Source organism: Castor canadensis, chromosome 13, assembly GCF_047511655.1.
Source record: "Castor canadensis chromosome 13, mCasCan1.hap1v2, whole genome shotgun sequence".
Lineage (NCBI taxonomy): Eukaryota > Metazoa > Chordata > Mammalia > Rodentia > Castoridae > Castor > Castor canadensis.
The window spans coordinates 67,637,299-67,663,845 of record NC_133398.1 but is presented as its reverse complement, the minus strand read 5'-3'; the positions used below and the strand labels follow the sequence as shown (position 1 = coordinate 67,663,845).

Below are 26,547 nucleotides of genomic sequence, written 5' to 3'. Positions count from 1 at the left end.
CAAAGTTGGTTTTTTCCAAGGCCACTCTCCTTGGCTTATAGATGTTCCTCTTGTATCTGTAACTTCATGTGATGTGTCTGTGTTCTAATAGCAAATTCTGACAAAGATGCGGTCATACTGGATTAGGGTTTACCCTAATGACCTCATATTAACTGGATTACCTCTGTAAAGATCTTATCTCCCACTATCAGTCACATTTTGAGGCACTGGGGAGTTAGAATTTAGATATACAAATGGAGGGGGTGGGCCCCAGTTCAGCCTAAAAAAGACAAAGGCATAGAATAAATTTTAAAATATTGTCTGAAGGTTAGAAGTATGAATATGTAAGCAAAGAACGGTATTATACTTACTCTGAACAAATTAAAACCAATGAAGAAGGAAATTTTTTAATGAACACAGTTTTATAAACATGCAAATTTCAGTGACAGACCCAAGTGGAATAACACAGGAGCTAAAAAGAACTATCAGGTATGGGGACTGACCTAGGACCCATCTAGGAAACAGTAACAATAATAGCTAACATTTGTGGAACATTCTGATATATTACTAGTTATCTGCTCCCCTTGTGTAACAACAAAATTACTTCCTCTTTGGGCTGGTCTTGAAGATGTCCTTTTCCCTTAAATGCAGTCTTGTGACTAAGGTCTGGCAGTGATCTGACTTGAGATGTGTTCGTGGGGCAACTTCCAAGAAATTTTTCTTTAAAAGTAGTTTGCTTGACTCTTTTACCTCTTCATCCTTTCATTTGCATTCCCTTCTCCATCCTGTTTAGAACAAGGATACCATCAGTACGAGTACAGGAAGCAACAAAATAGGAGACTAAATTCCTGATAATTGCGAGACCAATATAATACTTTGCATTATGTTTATATGAGAAAGAAACATCAACCATTTGTTCTGTTTTACAGATTATTAGCTGAACCTAATCTTACTTAATACAACTGTTTTCTGTGTGATAGATACTGTTCTCAATTTTTTACATATATTATTTCCTATCCATGTAGCAATTCTATACGGTAGATTACTATTATTATCCTCCATAAAGAAACAAATACAGAGAGGTGAATCCTAGACAACATACTTTATATGTATAGGAGTTAGGGTTTTGAACCAAGGAAGAATCTCTGATTCCATTGTCTGCCATCTTACCCATTATGCTGGTTGCCTCGCTTCAGTCTCTAATTCTATCATCACTCATCTGGAAAGGTGTTATGTGGGGAGAGTGTGGTGTGGTACTGGAGTTTGGACTCAAGACTATGCACTTGCTAGGAAGACACTCTGCCACTTGAGTCATACCTCCAACCCTTTTGCATTAATTATTTTTCCAATCGCATCTCCTGGTTTTTGCCCAAACTGGCCTCAAGCCAGGATCCAATCTCCAACTTCTGAGTAGTTGAGATTACAAGAGGGAGCCTTGGCAGCAGGCTGAAAAACCAGGTTATTTTTTAAAGCAACAGCCTGAACAAGAGAATTTTACTCAAATTTGGAATAGTGCTATGGAATATGAAGGCTAACCAAATGAAAAACTCTGATAAAGATAACTCCATACCTATAATCTTAGTTTTCACTGCTTATTTTAGCCTAAAGTTTGTCAAGTTTTGTTTGTTCTTTGTAATACTGACAATTTGTTTCTAAAATTAACTTAAGACTTCACAGAGAGTCTCTTGTGAAGCTCTATAAATCTAAAATGTGCTCCCTAGTTGTCTGGCTGTGATCAGTCCCATAGGGCAAGGTGTTTTAGAACTGTGCCACAAAGGGGCTTCCCCTTGGCCATATTCTGCCAGAGTCCTTGTCAGAACTCCTGCTGGGATAATCTTTGGTGCAATCCAGGGACAGCTTCTACACTTAATTGTCAGATTTCTCTTGAGAAAGACTCAGCTCTCAGCCATGATTCAATCCTTGTGGTGATGGTCTCTGTTGCACTCCCTTTAGCAGCAGGAGTGCTTTAAGAGTGTTACTGGGCTTTGTTAACCTCTCTCTTAAAGAAACTGGAGAAGAAAGATTTTAAGGACATCTTGATTTTTTTTTTTTTAATGTTAAAGAAGAGGAAAAAAACTGGACTGGTAGAAACTGTTCTTTTCCCTTCCCATATGGCTACATAAAAGGCTTCAGAAAGGCCATTGGATCTACTCAGAGGATGTTTACGCATTAAAATTCTGTAAAGAAATAAGGCAATAAGTAGGGGATCCATTTATCCACTTGTAGTAAGTTTTAAAGGCAGAACACAGAAGGAAAAGGACTTATGACATCTCACACAATTTGTTTTTAGTAAATAGAACTGATTGTCAAGAACAGCTTTATTTGGGTGGGATTTTTAAAATGAATGTACCCCTCTACCTACTGTGGTTTTTAACTTCTACTCTTTGTAACTATTTTTCCAGTTAACAAAGACACTTGAAATGTATATTTAAAATCAGTATTATCTTACAATTTGGGGGTAGAAATAAATTCTTGTTCCTTTTTAAAAACAGCTTTATTTGGGCTGATGGAGTGGCTCAAGTGGTAGAGTGCCTGCTTAGCAAGCATGAAGCCCTAAATTCAAACCCCAGCGCTACAAATGCATGTGTGTGTGTGTGTGTGTGTGAGAGAGAGAGAGAGAGAGAGAGAGAGAGAGAGAGAGAGAGAGAGAGAGAGCCCTGAGTTCAAGCCCCAGTACCATCAAAAACAATAATAAAAATAATAATATTGAACCAAAAAGGGCTAGGGCTGAGTCTGAAGTGGTAGAGCACCTGCCTGGCAAGCACAAGGCCCTGAGTTCAAATCCTATTATCACCAAAACAAAAGTTTTGGGTTGGAGGAGTGGCTCAAGTGGTACAGTGCCTGCCTAGCAAGTGTGAGGTCCTGAGTTCAAATGCTAGTACCACCACCAAAAAAAACCCAGCTTTTTTGAGTTATAGTTCAAATATGGTAAAATTTACCCATAATAAAAGTATATAATTAGGTAAGTGTTTGCAGTGTATTGCAGTCATCTGACCACCACCACAATTTACATATTGGATATTTCTATCACCATCAAAAGCTCCTTCGTGGCCCTTCTCAGCCAATTCTTTTTCATTACTTACTTCATCCCACTCCCAATCCCAGGAAAACTTTGATCTTGACAATATTTTTGAGTTAACCCATATTGTTATCTATATTAATAATTCATTTATTTTTGTTGCTAAGTAATACTCCATTGTATCACTATACCACGATTTGTTTCCTGATTTTTGCTCCTATAAATAATGCCACTGTAGGCATTTATGTATAAATGTTCTTGTAGACAGATGTTTTCATTTCACTTTGGTATATACCTAAGGAGTAGAGTTACTGAGTCATAAGTTATTGTATGTTTAACTTTATAAGAAGCAGCCCAAATGCTTTCCTCAATGCTGTTATCATTTTGTATTCCAATCAGAAATGACATGAGTCTTAGCTCCATTTCCTTGACAATCTTCATGATGGCTTTCATTTGCATTTTCCTAATGGTTGGTAGTGTTAATTGTCATTTCATGTGATTATTGACCATTCCCACACCTTCTATTTTGACATATCTGTTCATATTTTATCCCTCCCCCATTGTTTTCATCATCTTACTGAATAACAAGTGTTCTTAATATATTTTAGATACAAATTCTTTGTCAGATATATATTTTGCAAATACTTTTCCCAATGTATTGCTTGCCTTTTCATTTTCTTAAAGGTACCATTCAAAGAGCAGATGAGTTTAATTTTGATGAAGCCTAACTTATTAATATTGTATCTGGTAGTTTTTGTCTTTTTTATTTTATCCAAATAGTCTTTGTCTTTTTTTCCTCTCTGTTTTTTTTCTCTCTGTTTTCTTAACAAGGTTTTGTAATTTTTGCTCTTTAGTTAAGGTCTATAAGACATTTTGAATTAAATTTTATATAAAATGTAACATTGAAATAAGGGTTGAGATTGACAACTTTCTACACAGATATCCAATTGTTACATCATTATTTATTGAAAAGACTATGCTTTTTCACTAAGTGCCTTTCCACTTTTATAAAAAAAGGAAAAAAATCAGTTGTCCATACCTCTGGCGGTATATTTTGGAATTCTCTATTTTGTTACTTTGTTCATATCCCCAAACCACACTGTCTTGATTATTGGAATTTTATTCTAAATTTTGAAATCAGGTGGCATATTAAGCCTCCATTTTTTGTTCATTTTATTAAAGGTTATTTTGTATATTCTAGGTCATTTGCATTTCCATATAAATTTTAGAATCTACTTGCCAATTTATACAAAAAGGCTTGCTAGGATTTGAATTGGTTATGTTGAATCTATAAGTTAACTTGCTAAGAATTGATATCTTTGGTAATGCTGAGTCATTTGACCCATGAAAAAGATACATACTTCTTTTATTTGGTTCTTTACTTTCTCTTGATAGTTCTGAGATTTTACTGTGCAGATCTTTCACATCCTTCATATTTATATCTAAGTATATAATCATTTTGATGCAATTATAAGTGATATTATTTTTAAATTCCTTTAGTTCATTGCTAATATACAAAATATGATTGATTTTTATATTGATTTTATACCCGATAATTTGTTAAAGTCACTTACTACTGCTAATTACTGCTTTTTCATATCCATGAGTTTCTGCATGAATAGTCATAATCATGTCAGCTGTGATTAAAGAAAGTTTTATTTCCACTTTCTCAAAGTAAATTCCCCTTCCTAAATCCCAGGAACCACACCACTCAGAATTCAGAGATAAATACTGTTATCTTTTAATTTTTGTTTCTTTATCAATCATAGTATTTTTACATGGTATATGTGCATTTCCATTTTAAATTTAGGTAGTATATATTGACACTCTGCAATGAAAGACGCAGAGTGCTTTCATTCTTGCCCTCTCTGACACCCATTTTTCAAACTACATTATACTTTTAGGTTGTCTAGATTTGTGACAGTTGTTTTTATTTGTGATCATATGGTGGATAATGTAAAATTAAATAACCCTCTTTCATTTTTAAATGTTTCAGTAAACATTTAAAAATTCTGGATAAAATATTCTAAAACAGCTTATTAAACACATAGTTGAGCTAGCAAGAATGAGAAATCCTCAAAACACCTAAAAAGGCACAAAAGCCCAAATTAAGAAGCTAAACAAGTGCTCACAGGGAAATTTACCTTTAGTAGATTCTTTAGTGACCTAGAATTTAATTTTAATGATCTCTTGGAGACTAGAGTCAAAGTCTTGTACCTCATAAGATGAGAAGTTATAATCTGAAACCCCTCCACAAGGCCAAGACCAGAAGGGTTGTACCTTCATTGAAAATGAAGAAAATGAACAGCCATATAAGAGAGAAGACAAGGATGAAGGCATGGATGGATGGTTGTCTTAGGAAAAGAAGTTCCTGTTGAAAATTCCTATTAGGGTCATTTAAAACCTACTTTACTCAACCATCACTGTAATCATCATTTTCTATGATTATTAATGAATAGACTTTTATATTTTCTGTACTTTTCCATTCATCATAATCTCTGAATATTTTTTCCTTTTGGTTATTGGATAACAGTGATTTTGTAAACAGAAGAAGAAAGATTAACTCTCCTTATCCCTAACACTAACCTTCAGCCTAATCCACAGCGCAAAAAGTATCATTGGTATCCTGAGTTTAAGATAGATTAAAATGATTTTTAATTTAATTTTAAAATCTTTTTCTGTTTTCCAAACGTGTTAGATTGCCATTGTTCACTCTTTTTTTTTTTTGCTATATTGAAATCTGAGATTATAAATCATAGGAAAATATTGGGGAGAAAAAACCTTACCCGTGTGACCTTTACATTTTCGCAAGCCTTTGTATACTTTTCGTCATATGAAAAAAGAAAATAGATTGTGAACCACTGTGATAAACACATTAACAATATTGAGTTAGTATTAAGAAACAGAAAGTTAGCTGGGCATGTCTTTAATTTCAGTTACTTTGGAGACAGTCACAGAAAGATTCCATGTTTGAGAACAGCCTGGACAACATGAGACTGTCTCCAAATTTTAAAAGATCTAGGGATGTAAGTCAGTGCTCACCTAGCATGTATAAGGCCTCAGTGCAATCATTTTCTAGCACTGCAAAAAAAAAAAAAAAGAAGAAGAAGAAGAAAAAAGAAACAGGAACAAATAACTAAATACTTAACAAAATTTTAAAACTGATTGTCTTTTAAAAAAATCACCCAACTCAACCTTTTGCTCTTCTGAAGTGTGCTTTCTTTAATATTCATGGTCTGGGAATACTTTTAATCTTACAGCTCCCCCACAAATTGATTTATTAGTTTTATGAATTTTTCTACATAGGAAATATAAAAGTTTCTTACTTTCTAATTTGTAACTTCTGATTGTGCTGTAGTTTTTCTCCATCATCATGTATGTGTGTGTGTATTTTGTAAATTCTAAATGAGACTTTAGGTAAACTTAGAGGCTATGTAAGTGGGCATTTTTCTTTTCCAGTTCTGAACTATGCAAATAAGAGCTTTTAAAGGAAGAAAAATGTTTACCATTTTCATCCAAACATACTTTATTCTCACACTAACATGATACTAATGTTAGACAATCTTAACTAATATTTTGCTAATGACCTCTAATATTATTTAAAATTTCTTGCACTGTCACAATTTAAGATTTTTCATAGTAAATAATGTTGCTGTTAGCATTGTGATCAAGCATCACAAAAGTTTGCCCAAATTACTTTGAATTTGGGTTTTAGAACCAGCTTTATTAATGTGTTGTTTTGAGAAGCCACTCACCTCACTGGGCTTCAATATTTAGCCTATAAACGGATTAGTACTTTTTAAAGTTTAAGGAATAGTCCACTTTGATTTGGATCACTGGAAGAAATGCAAACAATTCAGCTGTTTCACCATGAGCTTATAATCTAAAAAACAGAAGGGCAAATACTGTATAAACATGTTTGTAAATGTAAAAATGATACCTGTTGAAACTGTTCCAGGAATGGGGGGAGGGGAGATAAAGGAGAACTGTAGAAGGGTGAATTCAAGTATGATATATTTGATGTATTATAAGAACTTTTGTAAATCCTACAATGTACCCCATTCCAGCACAATTTTAAAAAATAACCTGAGAATAATAGTTTTGAGCTCCTAAATAGATACATATATATTTCAATGCAGTTTAGTTTCTGAAGTTTTATAATAGGTATTTAAAACCCTATATTTTACTTTCTATTGGTTGAAGTGTATAGGAAGACTGTACTCCAACATGAGCTAGCACTTAAATTAGTAAACTCTAGACCTTATATAAAATTCTAACATGGTAAATTTTTTTTGAAATAATTATTCATTAAAGCAGATTATCCCCACATCAATAAGCTTTTAATATCTAATTAATGTTATTGTGTTTCACCATGGCAAGTTGTGTTTGCATGGCCTATATGTCTTTCTGTGAAGTTAAGCATAACAAACTACCTTTTGAAGGCTTCTGGGAAGATTTTTGAAATAGTAAGTCTTTTCAAATGTTCAGAAAACAATGTAGAGTTAGAAAGCATTTTGGACTCTTAAAAAGTGCCATGTAAATCTAAGGAATTAATTAAATATTCTTAACACATTTTCATTTTAATCACACTTGTGGCTATGTTTCTGTTATGTTTATATCTCTCAATATGTATACTGTTATTAATGTGACATATATGGTAAATCTTCATTATTAGTTAAAAATAGTGACTTTAAAAAATCAAAGCAACATATAAGTTTGCTTGATTTATGCCTATATTTATGATGGGTATGAGTTTACCTTAAGTGAAACTAAAATTGTCCAATAAGAAAGTGAGATCCTTTACAGTGCAGGTTTTTCTGTATCATCTTAGACAATAATTATAGGTAACGTTTATTGAGGTTTTCTTTGTACCTGTCATTGTTCTATGAATTAACTCACTTAATTCTAACAATAATTCTATAAAATAGGTATTATCATAATTTCTATTTTTATATATTAAGAAGTTGAAGAACTTAGAACTTAAATAATTTTTCCAAGTCATGAGTTAGTAGCTTAAATAGTCAGGATACACAGTCTGCATGTTCTATACTATCACTCCAGGATACTGAAGGTTGTATAAAATTCAAACCCTCTTACTTCAAAAGAAATGGAACCAGCCTGAACTAATAATAGATCACATTTTTTAAATTCTTTAAAAATATGTCTGTTAATATAATTAAAGTTAATGTGTACAATTATTGCACTGTTTATAATGATTCAATTAGATGGCCAGACATGGTGGTGCATACCTGTAATCAAGTATTCAGGAGGGTGAGGCAGGCGGATCTTGAGTTTAAGACTAGCCTAAGCAACATAGCAAGACCCTGTCTCAAAAAAAAAAAGAAAGATTCGGCTACTTAATACAATAATAATCAGGTCCTCTAGGATTCAGGCATCCTCCAAAATCAGCAGACAGTGTCTTCCAAAATTGAAGAATTACTCATTTACAATAGAAAATATATACCTAGTCTGAAAATAAGAATCACCATCATCTAAATCACGTTCTTTTCCACATATTTGTTTCTTCCTTTTTTTTTTTTTCTTTCTTTCTCTCTTTTTTTTTGGACAGTAATGGGGCTTGAACTCAGGGTCTTCCACTTGCTAGGCCTGCACTCTGCCACTTAAGTCACTCCCCCCATTCCCTGTCCACATGTTTGTTAAACATGTTCAAGAATTTCAGTTTCTTTTGCTGATAGTTTTCAGTTTCTTTTGCTGATAGTTTCTTGCATGTTCAAGAATTTCAGTTTCTTTTGCTGATAGTTTTCTCCATTTACATGTCCCACGAATGACTTTGACTTAAAATATGATAAAATTGGCCTTACTATTTTTATTCTAAAATTTGATTTTTTTTAAATCCTGTTTTCCTTTTGTTGGTGAACAACGTCACTATCCTTCCAACTTCCTGAATTGGAAATCTGTAGATTTCCTGGACCTTTCTTTATTACTTAACTCCCCTCCAATCATTCACTAAGTGCAGGACATCCTATTTCCTTATTTTCCTTATTTTTCATACTTAATGATGTTCCTTCTTCTCCACTGCCACTGTTAGAATAGATTCTGCCTCACTGGTTTACCTCAGGAGTTGTTCCCAATAGTTTTTCTGGTCTGTAAACTTACTAGAGTGACCTTCTGAAACAGAAATCTGATTGTGTCTTTCTGTGTTTAAACTCCTTCAATAGTTCTTTATACCTTTTAGTTCTTCATACCTCTTAGGAAAATATTCTGATTCCTAAACTGATCACACAAATTCTAATTTGGCACCAATCTATCTTTCTAGAAAGTGACCCAGTCATTCTGAATGTCTGGTGGTGCGGCATCGGTGTCAGGGCAGGAAAGGGAGCTTCCGGGAGGAGGACTGGGGTTCAAGGGTGAGGTATGTCTCAAACTATGATTGTAGTTTAGAGTTCCAGTAGTGTATTGTCAGTAGTATATCCTTTGGAAGTGCCCAGTCAGGCCCTCAGTGAATTAGAATAGAAACCAAGGTAGGGAGATAAACTGAATTCAGAATGTAGATAAACCAATTACTGAGGCATGATAGGAAGAAGTTATAGATGAAAGGAATCCTGAGGTGGCTTACAGATATTTGTAGCAAACTTTTTATTTTTATGCAAACTGTGAAAAAAATAACTTGGCTTACTGAAAATCAATTATATTAGAATAAATATAAACCACTTGCTGTGACTCAGAAGAGATCACAAACTCATGTCTCCCTAGCTGTCATACGTCATTGCCTCTCCCTGAAATGCTCTCTTCCTCTTCCCTATCCTCTAACTCCTACTTGTTCCATAAACTCAGTTCAAGCATCATTTTTTTCTGTAAATAGTAACAGCCAATATAAATTGAGCATTTATAGTCTCCAGGCACCATGCCAAATACACAATCTCATTTAAACCTCATTAGGAAAGGTGCCTCTATTTTCCTCATTTTACAGATTGAGAAATTGATGCTTAGGAAGATGAATCAGTTTGCACAAAGTCAGACAACAACTGAGGAGTGAAGAATGAAACCTAGAGTCTGACTCCAGAGTTTGAGCTTGTATCCACTATTGTCCTTCACCAATTCCCTGGGCTGATTTGAAATGTCTTTCCATGTGCATCTGTGTTGATATCATCATAGACCCATCTGTCTCCACTAATCTTTTATTAGTGTCTCTTGGTGGTTGAAAAGCTCCTAAAAATTCAGTGTCAAACATCGACTACAAAATTTCCATAAATGTTTGCTTAATGAATTTCTTATTATTACCCATTAAATTACTTAGGGAGCAGCAATTAGGACATTAAATGTTGCACCAAAGAAATCATGTCAATTAAATATGGCCTATTGTGTTGTTCTTTTGTCCTTGCAGGCAATTTCTTTTGTAAAATATGGGATCAGAATCACAATATTCCCTTACCTAGTCTGAATTTGATATGGATAAAATATTTTTATGTCTTTTTTTTTTTTTTTGGTGGTACTGGGGCTTGAATTCAGAGCCTTCACCTTGAGCCACTCCATCAGCCCTATTTTTGTGAAGCGTTTTTCAAGATAATGTCTTGCAGAACTCTTTGCCAGGGCTGGCTTTGAACCGTGATGCTCCTGATCTCTACCTCCTGAGTAGATAGAATTACAGGTGTGAGCCACTGACACCTGGCTATGTCTTTGTACTTTATGCAGTTAAGTGCTGGTTTGCTTCTAATCATCATGCTACAATTTTCAACATAATTACTTCAACATAATATACATATGGCATATTTAAGGAAAATAATTTTCCTAATTCATTCTTATTTTGTATCCATGTTTAATTTTTATAAAATATTATACTTATACTCTTTCTAATGTTTGTGTTTGGTGGTTTTAATGAGACCCAAGAGAATGGTTTGCCCCCTCTTACTTCCAGTGCTGAGTGAGTACTTTAGACTCAGAATAGTTAAGTCAATCAAAGATGTTTTCAATCAATTGTTTCAAATTAGTAGGTTTTAGGATTTATTTCAGCCTTTCAATAAGAACTCCTCAAGCTTTAAAGGGAAACAAAAAATGGAAAAAGGAGAAAAGCTAAAATGAACTACTGGCAAAGGTATGCATCCTCAAGCTCCAAGTAGGTCCAAGAAAACCATTAGTCTTGCTAAGACAGGTACCTTAATACCCTAAAGAATGAATGAGCAGATCTATGTGCAAGGAGAGCAGTTTGTAGGCTTTGCCTGTTTTCCTACATTTCTAGGGGCACAAACTAATTTTATTCTGCTTACAAAACAAGAATAGCACCAGTCAAGTTTTAAAACAAAAAACAGAACAGTAAATCAAAATATGAATACTAACCTAAACAAACTTCATAGTGCAGAACTAAGAAAAGAAAAAACTCTACCTTTTTGTGAGCTAATTAGAGCACTTCTATTAGTAGGAGGGAATAAAAGACAGTAGAAGATATTCACTTAAGACCACTGATTTTGCAGGACAGCTTGCTAGGTTTACAGTGTAATGAGCATGTAGCATGAAGTACCCCAATGTGGAATAGAGTATATCCCACTTCCACTTGCAGATTTCATTTACCTGAGGAGCCCTTTCCTATGTCTTCAATGATTTCCATCACGGCAACTGCTACATGGTCCATCACTATCCTCCAGCCTCCAATATGTGCAGGTCTCCAGGTTTTTTCTTCACCTGACACAATGCAGCTGAACACTAAATTCTTGGAATGTATTTGCAAGATGCCTGTGGTACAATACAAGATGGAAAGACCCAGGGTACAACAAGAAATCCTCATCTATTGTGTCTGACTTCTGAGGTGTTTGGGTTTATCTCATATAGTGCTAGCATTACCCTACCTTTCTAGGCTTCCACAGAGTTGGAATGTGCCTTCAAACAAAACTAAAGGAAAAGCTGTATTTTCTGAATCAGATCACCTGGTTTTGCTTTGGTTCTCCTCCAGTCTTTAAACATTTAAAAAAAAAAAGCTTTTAAATGTTTCAGTACTACCTTTGTTTCCTAATATTAAATCACAGGTCACCTGTGGCCCAGAGCAATAGTGGTAGACATCAGTGGGAGGACAAATCTTGAGTACAGACGATCCAGCTCTCTGTCCCAAAGATTTTCTTTTGAGTTTTAACTCTTGAAACTCTGATCTTCATTTTATATATTTTTAGTTTTGAGTCTCCTTTTTCTTTTAACTTTTATTTGTGTTAAGGAAGATGCATTTTTTAACCAAGGTCTTATCAGGTATGCCTTTATCTATATCTTAGAATATGAGCAGCTATTACTGAAGTACAGCTGGGTGTTCCTTAACAATTGGAGTATGCTCTGAGAAACTCATTTTGTGGATTTGTCATTGCAGAGAGTATTTTAAAAAACTGACGTGACCACAACATCACTAGGCGAAATAATCTTATGGGACCATCGTTGAACATGCCATCCAATATTGACATCAATATGTGGTACATGACTGTAATTTTACAGTGGCAACAAAATGCATTTTTTAGAGTAGATTATATTTCCCTTGAAATAATAGTTATGATTTTATGTGCAAAGTTCAAAGATAGAGTCCAGGGAGGCCATTAGCCTATTTGTGAGGCTAGTGGCATTTAAATTAATTTTGCTGCTATCCATTGTTATCAGAATGTATCAATACAAATCAACAAGGTACACAAATAAAGTTGAGAAATTAGTGAGTCCTTTTATAGTAAATGATATGAAAGTTAGTTGGTAACAATATGTGAAATGTGTAAATGAAATTTAACTTTCACATTCAAAATTATTATGGAAACAAAAGAAAACCAGGAGAGGAACTGCTTCTATAAATAAATGTTCATTGCAATTTCTTACAGCAAAAACCAAAAACAAACAAATGACAAACTACAACAAAAATCTGTCTTCAAATTAAATTTCAAATGTTGGAATGATCCCCAAGTGGAGTAACATCAAAACCACATGTTTATAGGAGAAAACATGAGAAAGTTGCCTCCTGAAATATCAGAACAGGAGGCTCCTAAAAAAGCTGATTTTTTTTTTTGCTCAAGAATTAAAATGAACAAGTTTCTAATGTTCCAAAGAATTTTTTGATTTTTAGTACTAAAGGCATCCAATATCACTAAACATGATAAAAATATTTCGTAAAAGTAATATAAACTCTTGGTCATGTCATCTAATATTACTGGCATAAGTCAAACAAGTGAAAAATTAAAGGTTAGTATTTTCTGAAACATTTGGGTGAAAGGAAGTATTTTCTAATGGATTCTCTGCTGTGCCCCAATGGAATTAGCTGATTATTTTAAAACTTAAATCATATGCACATGATTTTTAAAAGGACACTAGTAGCAGAAGTTAGAAAACCAGAGATACTCATATCTACACAGATTTCTAGTTGAACAGTAATTGTTCTTTTGTTTTTCATAAATCACCAAAAAGAATAATACTGTTAATTAATGGTGAATCATGCTCCAGTGATCTATTCATATTCTCTGGCATGTTGCTCTGGAGGTGGTAAGCAGCAAAGTGTTGATAACTATATTGACTCAGCTTGGAAAGAGATTAAGAATCTCAGTGTGACAACAAATATGAATTTTCTTGTTATAGAAATATTTCACTCTTCTGTTCAAAGTCTACAGTTGATTTCTTAGTCTTTTTATATAATAACCAAACTTCTCTGCCCATTGTCAGTTCACACCTTATCCCCCTCAATTTGCTTGCTCAGATTTAATTAACATTCTCTCCCTCCCATGTCCTTTTGCATAATTAAACTTACTCCAATCTTTATCCATGTCCACTCTGCCTCTAAATTTGATTTAAAAATCAGCTGTAGTTACTACATTGGAGGAGGATGCTAGCCAAAAGTAGTAGATGGAACTTTATGTTTCACCTGACAACCTTTAATGACCTTTAAAGACTATGCTAGTTGCCTGCCCAATATCCATTCTCCATTCTCATACCCTTCCACTTTTGTTAGAACATCAGTATGCTTCTCTAAAAATATTTCTCCAGCCTCCCTGCTGCAAAGGTGGCCATTGTCACAATTATAGACAATGAGACAGGAGTTAAAGTCTTTGTAGAAAACTGAGTTTTCTCATAAGTAGCCCCATTTTAGTTATTCCTTCCCTCTTATGCTTACATGGGATGCTGCTTCAATACCCAAAGATATAATAGCTTTTTTGCCACCTTGACATGAAAATCATGAGGACAGAGGCCTACATATGAAGATGATAGAGTGGAAAAGTAGAAATTGCAACTCTAATGTAATCATTGAGTTTCCACGACTAATCATGTTTGGCCTACCTCCTCACTCCACCTCCACCCCCAGTCTTCTCATCATGTAAACCAAATACATTTCTATTCTTGTAGAAACCAACCAAAAACATCAAAAGAAAAGGCATGCATTCCTGCTATTGTAGACAAACTTGTTCCTATCTCACACAACTTTAAAAAATCTTAATCATAAGAATGCATTACTTTTCTGATAATAAAATAATAATTGTTTTAAATGAAAGCAAAAGTGTACAAGAGGCCATACTTTGGATTCAGATGGGATTAAATAGGAATCCAGATTTTTCCACATACTGATTGTCTGACTTTTGTCAACTTATTTAATATATCCAAATCTCAATTTCTTCAACTGCAAAGTAGGAATAGTGATGATAAAATGATATCTGAAATACAACACATGGGGCTGTTATGAGAATATAGTGAGCTCACAATAAAGTTTAGCTGTTATTATTACTACTATCCCAATACACACACACACACACACACACACACACACACACACACACACATCTGCTCTGCTGTGTGTTCCAAAAGTTTTCCTGGAGAGAACATTACATACAACAAGAAACTCTAGAGGTCTAACTAGTTGGTTTGATACTCTTATCACTAATTTCTGATTTAAAATTTTATCTTATTTAAGAAATTTAAGATTTTTTGTCTTTCTTTCAAAGTCTTCATCTGAAACATGTGGAACAAGATTATCAATAGATCATTTCTAGCTTTAAAAATTCAAGGAGTACTGAAGAAATCCAAAGAAGATTATCAAAATTTCAGAATAATTTCAGGGATATGAAGAGAGTTATGCTGTAACAGGTAAGGATTGAGACGTTCACAGCAGTATAATTGTTCTATGTATTTACTTGGTTATTAATTGCACAGTTGCTCGGTAATTGTTAAACTTTACCTGTATAGTTTGTACACTTTTTATGCACATTATATATTTCATATTTTTAGAAAATCCTCAAAAGTTGATGATTATGTTTATAGTCATACTAATTTGCTTATTCCCTATTTTACAATTTTTTCCTGCTTATATAATTAGGAATATGATAGGTGATTTAATTCCATTGCATTCTCCTTATGGATAGGATAGTTCTTTTCTTACATCTTTATCACTTTGTGTGAAGGGCAAGGGAGCACATGTTTCCTCAGAAAGGAGGAGGATGGGATGTGACACAAGGTAGCAAAAATGTAGCACAGTAAAGTAAAAGATCATTTCATGGTTTTGGAGAGATATTTGGGAAAAGTAGGAAGGCAAAGTCTTTACTCATTTTCAAGCCTGAAGCCCTAGAAAGAGGTGATCTGGGAAGAAAAATGCACTTAATGGTGTCTCTGTGGAAATTTGTTTCATGCTTTAAAAAAATAATAGAATTTTTCTTGAATAGTTTGCTATAGAAAAATTGAGTAGGAAGTACAAAGAGTTCCCATATACCTCTTCATTCCTCCCTCCAATTTCCCTTATTATTAACATACCTCATTAGGGTGCTATACCTGTTACAATTAACTAGCTAATATTGATGCATTATTATTAACTAAAGTCCACAATTTATATTAAGATTCTTTCTGAATTTTGTACATTCTATGGATTTAAGACATAAATGTTTTATGAAATCTATCCACAATTACATTATCATACAGAAAAGTTCCATTACCTTAAAAATCTGATTTTCTATTTATTTATCCCTTCCTCTCCACTAACCCTTGATAACCATTGACCTTTTCACTGTCTCCATAGTTTTTGACTTTCCGGAATTTTGTGTAGTTGGAATAATATAGCATCATTTAATAATATACATCTTAAGTTTCTTCCATTTATTTTTATTACTCAATAATATTCCATTGTATGGGTTTACCACAGTTCATTTTTCCATTTACCTACTGGAGAACAGCTTGGTTGTTTCCACATGTATAAAGCTACTTATAACACTTGTATATGGGATTTTTTTGTGAATATAGGTTTTCAACTCTTTTGGGGGATAAATATGTTGTTCCATGCCCAAAAAAGGCATGAGTTAAAAATTCTTCATTCTCCCAACAGTTAGAATGACAAAAGCACAGTAAGTTTGCTTCAGATTTTCATTAGAGCCAGTGTTGGCTTGCCAAGGATCTCTAAATGTCCAGTCATCTAAAGAAAGTCACATAAGAAGTAGGTTCAAAGTCCTGTACACTGATGCCTATGACTCCCATCCATCTTCATTTAAGAAGTTTCCATCAAGGAAAGGGGACCAAATGCAAATGGTTTAGAGAGAGTCACCTCATGGGAATGTAAAGGTAGTACCTCTAAAGGTCGCTAATGCCAGGAGGCTGTGATAATGTGTGCCTAGCAGGTATCTAATCACCATCAAATGTGTTCATGATCAGTGGCTGAATACCACCACTGGTAGGAACCAGATGGGGTGAAAACAAAAGCAGTAAGAGCCCATGAAGAACAGATGAGAGACTTTTACAGATGATGCCAGTCTGGTACCTTGTCAAGTCAGACAAATATCCTCCTAAAAATCAACTAAAAGTCCTAAAAGACAAGGCAAACAAAATATCCACATGGGCTTCTGGAGTCCTATCTCATCACCACAAGGACATAATCACTTGCTTTCCTTCTTGAACTTAGACTTCATCTTGGTAACAGGAAGACAGAAGAAACAGACCTGATAGGGATTTGAACTTGGATTTAAGTGAATAACCAGTGGAACGGGACTAAGAAGAGCCTTTGAGTCTTTATGCTTAGGTGTTCTCTCTTTAAGATCTTCACACAAACCCACAATTGGAAATTAGGGCCTATACCCATAAGGAAGTGTATATTATCAAAGAAGATGTAGGGTGAGAGGGACGGGAAGAAGGAAACTTACATAAAAGCAGGAAGAGAAGGAGGAGGAAAAAAAGAGAAGGAGGAGGAATTTTGCCAATCTGAGCTTGTTATATTTTCACAACATTGGTTATATTATGCACCACATTTTATGTGGAATGCAGTGTAGTATAGGAAGATGGGAACTACAGCTTGAAGGACAGAAGCCAGGGAATTCTCAATGTAAAGACAATGTCATCCTGCAGTTAGGAACTTGGACAAGTCAGTGTGTGTTTCAATCCCTAAAACTCACTTACCTCAATCAATTTTGTTAATCTAGCTTGATATCCAATTACCTAAAAATAACGACACTAGTGTGATCTGCTTAATTGGATAATGATGTTATATAAGAGATGCATCTAAATCTTCTAGTGTGGTGCTTGACACCAAGTGTTTCTAAACTCTAAACTTTTGCCAGCTGTCTTTGTATAAGAAGTCATGGTTCTTTGACCCTAAATTTTCTTATCTATAATTAGGAAATTATTATTTCTTTTACAGAGTGGCTCTAAGGACTAAATAATATAATAAAATAACATGTAGTCTGCTCAGAACATTGTAGCTTCTTCCCCCCTTCTCTTAATTATTAATATATAGAATAGTATGATATTTGTAATGCATATCTACAACTCTTAAGGATCTATCATGGGATCACCTTGTTTCCATTTCTAAAGTTTTTAGTCTCTTCAGTGAATTATGTACCTAAGGACACTCAACTGCAGAATCTGGCACTTGTGACACCAGCATTGAGTCTGCCAGTTTTATGATTACACATATAATATGCAGATAAATTTTGCATGCCATATTTCTTTCAGCACATTTCCCCATTCTTCTTCACTTATATCTCCTTTCACTTCTCAAAGTTCCCAATATGTTCCTCCCCAGGGCTACTTTCCCTCTGGGGCTGGGTCACCAGAACTCTTTTACTATCAAATCTTGTGCTTTGAGGGCTTTCCCCTCTGCTGACCAGTGGAGGTTTAGTGGACTGAAAAATGGACCCCTTGTGGTTTCCTAGTTGCTGATAATTGCTTAATTAGCATGTCATTACATCATCCAAGGTATTCCATTTAACAGAATACTCTGATCCCTTCTGTACTTTAACTCAAGGGAATACTTTCTTTTATAGCCATATTATCACTCTTATGTGCTAATAATGAAATATTTTGAGGTTAGATACTCTTTTAGGGAACCTCATGCTATACTCAGAGCTGTCTACTTAGTAAGCCCTGATCAAAACAATATAAACACTGGTATCCTAGAGACCTGAAAATGTTAATTTACCTCCATTACATAGTGCCTAGGGAATAGTACAGGACACTGCAAGCATAAGGCCAAATAACAAAAATTTATTAAATGGAAATAATTTCACCAACTTAGAGACAAAATTCTGCCCTAAATCTTTCTCTTTACTGGAATTTTACACATTATATTGGAAACCTAGGAATATTATAAAATTCCTACTTAAAGTAAGCATTCATAAAGGAGTGAACATTCTGTATTTAATCTTATAAAAGTCAGTTTTGCTCAATGGTAGTGCTATAAATTGGAGACTTTTTAAAAAAAAGTCTCACATTGGTGTTACTACAAGGTTTTAATGCTTATCATCCTTCTTTTTTCTGTGAAATATAGATGCTTTTGTGATTTCCTGTCACCTACTCTTCACAGAAACACCCTGGCTTCTTAACAAAGACAAAGAAAACAGTCTCTGTTTCTTTTTTGTCTCTTATCCAGAAAGTCAGGCTTTTTACTACCTTCTATCTGGTCAGGCCACAAATGGTAAGTCTGCTATCTCTTTCTGTTTAAAATACACAAGAACTCCCTTAGTTGAGAGTCTATTTACTTAGCAATATTTATGGAGTCCATTTATTTATAAAGTACTATGGTTGGAAACTATAGTGGATACAAGAATCATTCCTTTCCTGATTGATTCTTAATCACCTACCAGAAAGACAAGATGCACACAATGTAACTGAGATATACACTAGGGATGGTAAACTAATAGCCTATGAACTAGTTCACGGCCTGTTTTTGTATGGGCTGTGAGCTACGAAAGGTTTTTATATTTTTCAAAAATTGCAAACAAAACACAAACAAGAATATGTGTCAGAGACCCGCTGAACCTAAAGTATTTACCATCTGGAAGTACAAAAGAAAACAGGGTGCCCTACACTTGCTCTATACAATTCTGGGTGTAACTAATTGGACATAGTTCATCCCTAAGAACAAATAATGCATAATATTCTCATGGTCTTTGTACATATACGTATTTCCCAACCTTCTTAATAGGTTTTCAAGGCTCATACTTGTTTCTCTATGTCATGAGATACAACTTTAGTTGCTTTGTACTGTCTCCCAGTGCTGTCTTGTGTAGAAGAGCAATTCTAGGATAATGGTAATAGCACTCTTGACCAGTAGTTAGTATATAAAGCATTGAACCTGGATGAAGCCATAATCTTCAATGTGTGGGAAAAGAGGACTCCTCAAGCTGACCACTTTGTATTCTGACAAGCAGAAACCAAAGTACTGGAGTCAGCCTTCAGCACCTATTTGCCTTATCAGCCTACATGCTTGAACTTAGCACCCACTCTACCATACACCCTGAATTTCTACTCCTTAGCCCACCGGTGATTCTTGTCCTCAATATGACAAGGCTTCCATTCAAACCTATATTGGTCCTTTATTGGCATACTCTTACCTAAAACTATTTGCCAAAAGAATGTTTGGCTTATAATAGAATCTAAATTAAAATTCATTTTTCAGTACTTAAAAAGCAGAAGATTTAATGTAATTCATAAAGCTCTTCCAGATCGCTGTTGGTTGTGTTGAGTAGCATCTGTCCTATTAAGGGAGCCATAAGCACTTCAAATGGCCAAGGTATCAGCCACTTCCTATTATGTCCTAGGCCCTAACCTTACTTGTTTGCAGTTACCTCCTCAGCCTCTGTGATTGAGTTTGTAACTCCTGTTTTAAATACTCAATAGACAAAAGATCCACTTCACACCTATTAGAATGATTATTGCCGAACACATACACACACATAAAATAAAAAGTATGGTATTAGTGAGGATGTGGAAAAACTAGAACACTTGTGCACAACTATTGGGAATATAAAGAGGTGTCATCACTATAGAAACAGTATGGTGGTTCCTCAAAAAATTTAAAATATAATTACTATATGATCCAGCAATTCTACTTTTGGTTATATACCCCAAAGAACTGAAAGCAGAGACTGGAGCAGATATTTATGCATCCAAGTTCATAACAGCTTTATTCATAGTAGGCAAAAGTGGGAGCAATCTGAGTGTCCACCAACAGATGAACAGATAAACAAAATGGGATATGTATATACATTTCATTATATAGGTGTATGCATATATTTCATTATATATATGCATGTATATGTGTGTGTGTATATATATATATACATATATACAATGAAATATTATACAGCATTAAGAAGGAAATTCTGACACATGCTACAACAGGGGAGAAACTTGAGGATATTGTACTCATGAAATGCTAAGCCAGCCACAAAAGGATAAATACTGTATGATTCCACTTGTATGAAGTGTTGAGATTAGTAAGTTTAGAAACAGAAAGTACAAGGGTAGTTACAGGAAGAGAGTTATTGTTTAATGGGTAAAGAGTTTCAGTTTTGCAAAATGAAAAAGTTCTGGAAATGGGTGGTGGTAATGGTGGCACAACAGTGTATTTAATGTCACTGAAGCATACACTTAAAAGTGGCTAAACTGGTCAATTTTAAGGTTATGCATATCTTATCACAGTTTTAATACAAGAGATATTTCACAATTTATATCCCTTTCTTGGAAAGTAATGGATCTATAGCTATTCTGTGCCACTTACTAGTTGTATGATCTCAGGCCATGCATTCACTTAATTTAAAAAATCTATTATCTTCCTACAGATGTTATTTTGTGTGTGTGCATGTGTATAAGAATTACAAGAGTATCTACTGCAAAGTGAATGGTAAATCACATTCCAGGTAGGGCTAAATGTCAGAGTGCTATACACAAGTGGGAAATTTGCATGGAGTTGTGATCATTTTCGATGGCGATAATAGGAGAGGCTGTCATGGAAGACCTAACATTTAAGTTGAACTGCAGAGAATGGGAAGAATTTGGAAAGGTGCAGGCATGGGGACATTTGAAGCAAGAAGGAGAGGTGTATGTGAAGGACCTGAAGTAGATGTGTAAATGTACTTGATCAAATAATCATGTTTGACAGGAGGACAGGGTGATGAAGTTAGACCAATAAGAAAAGATCAGCTTAAGGAAAGTCTTAAGTGCTTGCCTAAGAAATTTGATCTTCAATTCAGTAGACAATGAGGAGTCATTGTTTTTTAAGCAAAAAATTTAGTGGAGTTTTACAAGTAGTATTTCAAAAGTACACAGAGTAGACTGCAATGTACATAGGATAAAATATAGGAGACTAGTTAAAATATGATAGAAATGTTCATGAGTTACTAAGAAGTCAGTTAAGACAATGTGAAAGGAAATTGAAAGAAGAGGGTACAAGTCCTGATACATACCGGTAATCAATAAGAAAGTCTTAGAGCTTTGTTGCAATTGGTGGAAAATCTATGTTAATTTTAAATCTCTCTATAGATCTTTGAAGAAGATTTGATATGAAGCCTGTGCCTCTATTCCAGAATCATACATCCTTTTGCCTTATGGATATTGTCATGTGAGTGTTCTCTAGCCCCTTCAAATTAAAAGAGTTCATTCTTGAATTTGTAATCCTAATTCTTCTCCAGCTTTCTTATTTTTTTTTAAAGAAATAACATTCATGCTTTTCCTTCCTCTTATTAAAAAAATAATATACATTCTTTGCTGAACATTTGGAAATATCACCATGGTACCAAAAAATAAAATAGAATAAAAAACAAAAGTCACTCTTAATCCTACTCGAAAAATGTTTTGACAAATATATTTGATAAACATATTTATAGTATCTTTCTACATGCAATTAACTTTTAAAATAAAAATTACATTGAATTCTACATACTATTTTGTAATTTTTATTTTGGTGACCTGCTGTTTCCATAAAAGAATATATCAAGACCATTTTTCCCATGTCAATCATTAGACATGTGCCAACTGTCAATGGCTGTGCTAATATTTAGCTCACTGGATTTTTATAAGGCAGTGGCTCCTAAGCTTTGATGCATGTTAGAATCACCTGGAGATCTTTTAAGGTCACAAGGTACAGGTCATGTCTCAAAGACTGGGGATGGAAAGTAGGTTTTGGTAATTCCTAGGTCTTTTAACATGATTCCAATTTACAGCAAAGTCAAGGAACCAAATTTGTAAGGTTTAAATGAGATAACATGTTTTTTTAAAAAAGCACCAGGCATAAAGAAGACGCTTAAATAACAATGAGTCTCATTTTCTGAATGTTTACTAAGCAGACCACACTGCACTAGCATTCCATATCCATCATTTTACTTTTACCACATCCCTGTGAGGTTTCATTATCCTAATTTTACAAAGTTGGAAAAAAACTTTGATTAAGAAATTTGTTCAATGTCACATGACTCATAATTAAGGAACCAGGATTTAAACCCAGGCCTGCCAGTCTGCAGTCCATGCCATTTCACTACACTATATTAAACTACAAAAATATTATTTTTTTCTTACCTTTTACAATCCTATCTAAACCATTTCATCATAATACTTTTCTAACTAATTAAATTACACATTTAAAAATTACTTTTATTATTTATTTATTCATATGTGCATACATTGTTTGGGCCATTTCTCCCTCCTGCCCCCAACCCTTCTCTCTCCCCCCACCCCAGGCAGAATCTGTTCTTCTCTCTTCCCCAGTTTTTTTGAAGAGTAGACATAAGCAATAATAAGAAAGACATAGCATTTTTGCTAGTTTGACATAAGGTTATCTATATAGAGAGATTCCTAGCATTGCTTTCATGCACATGTGTATTAAATTTTTTAATCTATATTTTGTGCAGTTCCTATTTTTATCTTCTGCAATTTTTTTTGTGTTTAGCCACGGAAAATAGGATTAGTTTGTGTGGCAGAAGAAAATTGTGAATGTGTATTCATTATGTGGGTTTTATCTCTTCACCTATAGGCCAGTTAATGAGGAGGTAAAAAGTTAAATTCATGGGTTTTCCCTGAAACCCAATAAAACCATCTTTTAGATATGTAACATTTACTACAAAAGAATCTGTTGCTTAAAGCAAACCAATCAGAAAACTAACTATACATGTATACACATTTTATACACAATGTAATTACTTTGTAACAGACAACATGGCTATACCATGGCTATGATAGGCCTCTAATCATGACTGATCTATGAGCTGTTAGTGTAGTGCTTCCATCTGTGGGTGCTTAGGCATTCTGTCAATTTTTATCATGTAGTAAGACATAGTCAAATTATTTCCATAACTTTGGAAGTTACTCATTCCACATTTTCTTTATTATTTTTTTGGCATTTGAGCTTATTTTATTGCTCTGACCAAATGTCTATGTCTTGATAGTAAAAACATTTGCTTTTATCTCATCTTGCTTGATATTTTTGGAAGAACAAATTGACAACTCCCATGAATGATTCTGAGTTAGCAAGACAGCATCTGATGCAGAATAGCTCTTCTTCTGTTGAAGATCACTGAGATGCAGATTTTATCATTTCAAAATCAAAAGTATTGTCCTATCTGAGATGTCAGTAAAAGGAATTCGAGCATCAAAGTCTTGACCACTCACACTCAGAAAACCTAAAATCATTAGTGCTTAGGTGATAGTATGCTAACAAATGCTATCCATACCAGTAACACATGCCCATAAGCAGGGCTCCTGAACCATCCTACCTTATTGTCACTTACTTATGCTGGTAATTTTGAAATCCAGGACGCGTTCTGTTTTCAAAAACTTAAAGTAGTGCGGACAGAGAAATACACTCACTATATTGGATGTCATGTTAAAATTGGTAAACAAAATCTTTTTCAAAGGAATTATGATTACTTAGTAATGATGCATGGATTTATTTCTTCATTGTTCATTCCATGAATTTTCTTCATCCAATTTTCAATTTTTAGCATTCCTTTAGTGGTTCATTTTTTGCTACAAGTGTACTTTGTTGACTGATTTTTTTTTTCGCAGATGCATCTATCATTAAAGATCTTTAGGAATACATTCAAAAATGTTAAAATGCTGGGCTTAGTAAAATTACAACAGGCAACACACGCCAGATTGAGAAATAGCTTGCCAAATAGTATTTCTTAGCAAGGCATTTGGAGAGACTAAATTTTTTTAAAAGCAGTTGATACTTTGATAAAAAATATAATTTCTCCCTTCCCCTTTTTCTCAACATTAGTATTCTTGTATAGATATTAATTTCTATATGACTACAATTCTAAAATATTCTTGGCATTTGTTTGCAATTACATGTAAATGTTTGTCTTTAGAGGATCAAAAGGAATTGAGAGATTCACAGTGGCATGAACTTTCTTTAGGAAATCAATTTAGGATTATATATAATCTTTGGGCTCTGAAGCCATGTGCTTTTTTCAAAATAAAATGCAGTAAGTGGATAATTCTCTTAGTGACAAGTCTTATGTCTTTCTGAGGTTTCCCTTGAGAAGAAAATATGTTTGAGTGACTTCTGACCATTACACTAAGTTTTTGTGGCTGCTAGAAAAGAGTCTTTGCCACTTTGAGTAACAGTTATGTTGGAGAATTGACTTAGATAGGATAGACAGAAATGTTTTCTAGGTGGGAAATTTTAAAAATTGAGTTCTGAAGCAAGAAGAGACCAAAGAAAAAGCATGAGGAAAGAATGCTTATATTTCAGGAATGGGAAGACTTTCAGTGTGTCTGCAATGAAATGGTAAGGGAAAGAGTGGGTTGTAATGGGTAAGATCATCCAGGGCCTTGTAAGCATAGTGATGAGGTTAAAAATTTTAACTTTCTTACCTTTTTAAGAGGAGCGGCGACATGATTTAACTTCAGTTTAAAAAAGATTACTCTGGCCACTAGGTTATGCATTGGAAGAGGCCGGACCAATCAAAGAACTATTAAAAAAAAAAAAACTGACTTCAGAAAGATAACTATAGAACAAGTCACAAAGGTTAAGAATTGGTCATTTACAAGAGGCACAGGAACAGAAGGTATTAGAGATAAGTTGTTTCTATCTATTGATGAGTACAAAATTGCTTTTAGTCCATCAATTCTAGTCTGGAGAAAACATGAAAACCTTCTGGATAAAGTTAGAAAATAGTCTTAACAGAAACCTGATAAAGATAATGAAAAAAAGTTTTGGACTAGGAGTGTAGTTCAGTGGAAGAATACTTGCCTAGCCTGTACAAGGCCCTAGGTTTGATTTCTAGTACCACTTAAAAAAAATGTTTGTACTTTTCAAAAGGAAAGCATTTATCAAGATAATACAATACACCAAATATTATAGGAAAAACCCATATGATTCTATCAATGATTACCATACAGGACTTTGGTAAAATTTGTTAGCCATTCCTAAAAAAAACCCAAAACTCTAATTATGAATAAACCTTTCTGGTGGGTCTCAGGAGCCAAAGGAAGAAGTGATGTGGGCAGTTCAATTATTGCTACCAAAAGACTGATTTCTCCTCCTTCCCAGTCTTAATTGCCAAGCTGACAAGTGTGGAGACCTTCAAAGCACTAGAATGCAGCTCGGAGCTAAGCCTTACTATCTACCCCACTTCAAGAGCTAACAACCCTGCTTACCAATTCCTGGTTCTCCAAGAGCCAGGACTTCACTCCTCCAGGGCCAGCCAGACACAATTCCTTGGCACAGGGGCTAGGGAATATTATAGGTAGGTTCAGAGTACCCTTTCTCCTTTCCCCTTGTGTTAGGCAGCTTTCAGATATTTCAAAATACCTGAGACAATCAACTTAGAGGAGGAAATATTTGTTTTGGCTCATAATTTTAAAGGTTTCAGTCCATGGTCACTTGACTCCATTGTTTCTGATCCTTTTGTGAGGAAGAACATCATGGTGGGAAGGGTGTGGTACAGGAAAGCTGATTAACTCATGGCATCCAGGAAGCAGAGAGTGTTGAGGTGAGGAGGTGAGGGAAGAGGACAGGGATAAGATACAACCCCCAATGGCTTACTCCCAAGGACACATTCCCTTCAACTAGGCCCCACCTCATAAGTTTCCATTACATTCCAATAGCTTATCAAATTAATCCACTGATGTCAGGACCTTCATGAGCCAATCAAGTCCCCAAACCCTCCCTCCACCCAACATTGCTGTATTGAGGGCCTTCAATACATGTGCCTTTGTGGGGCACTTCAAATCTAAACCATAACACTTTCATTAGCAGAAAGGGATTTTTAAAGGCTTGGCTAGGCAGAGTTTCTCAAATTTGGTACAATTGTTATTTAGTGTCAAATATTTGCCATGGGGAGCTGCCCATTCATTGCAGGATATTTAGCAACATTTCTACTCTTTACTCACTAAAT

The 26,547-nt window shown here is 34.5% G+C and overlaps 1 long non-coding RNA gene across 1 annotated transcript; it reads right to left on the bottom strand.

Annotated features, from left to right (window-relative positions):
* Nucleotides 1–435: 435 nt before the first annotated feature.
* On the bottom strand, nucleotides 436–25,940 carry LOC141415656 (uncharacterized). The gene is made up of 3 exons (XR_012440639.1): nucleotides 25,808–25,940; nucleotides 25,022–25,119; nucleotides 436–764 (listed from the first exon to the last, which is right to left on the bottom strand). It is a non-coding gene; the product is annotated as an uncharacterized lncRNA (long non-coding RNA).
* Nucleotides 25,941–26,547: the final 607 nt, after the last annotated feature.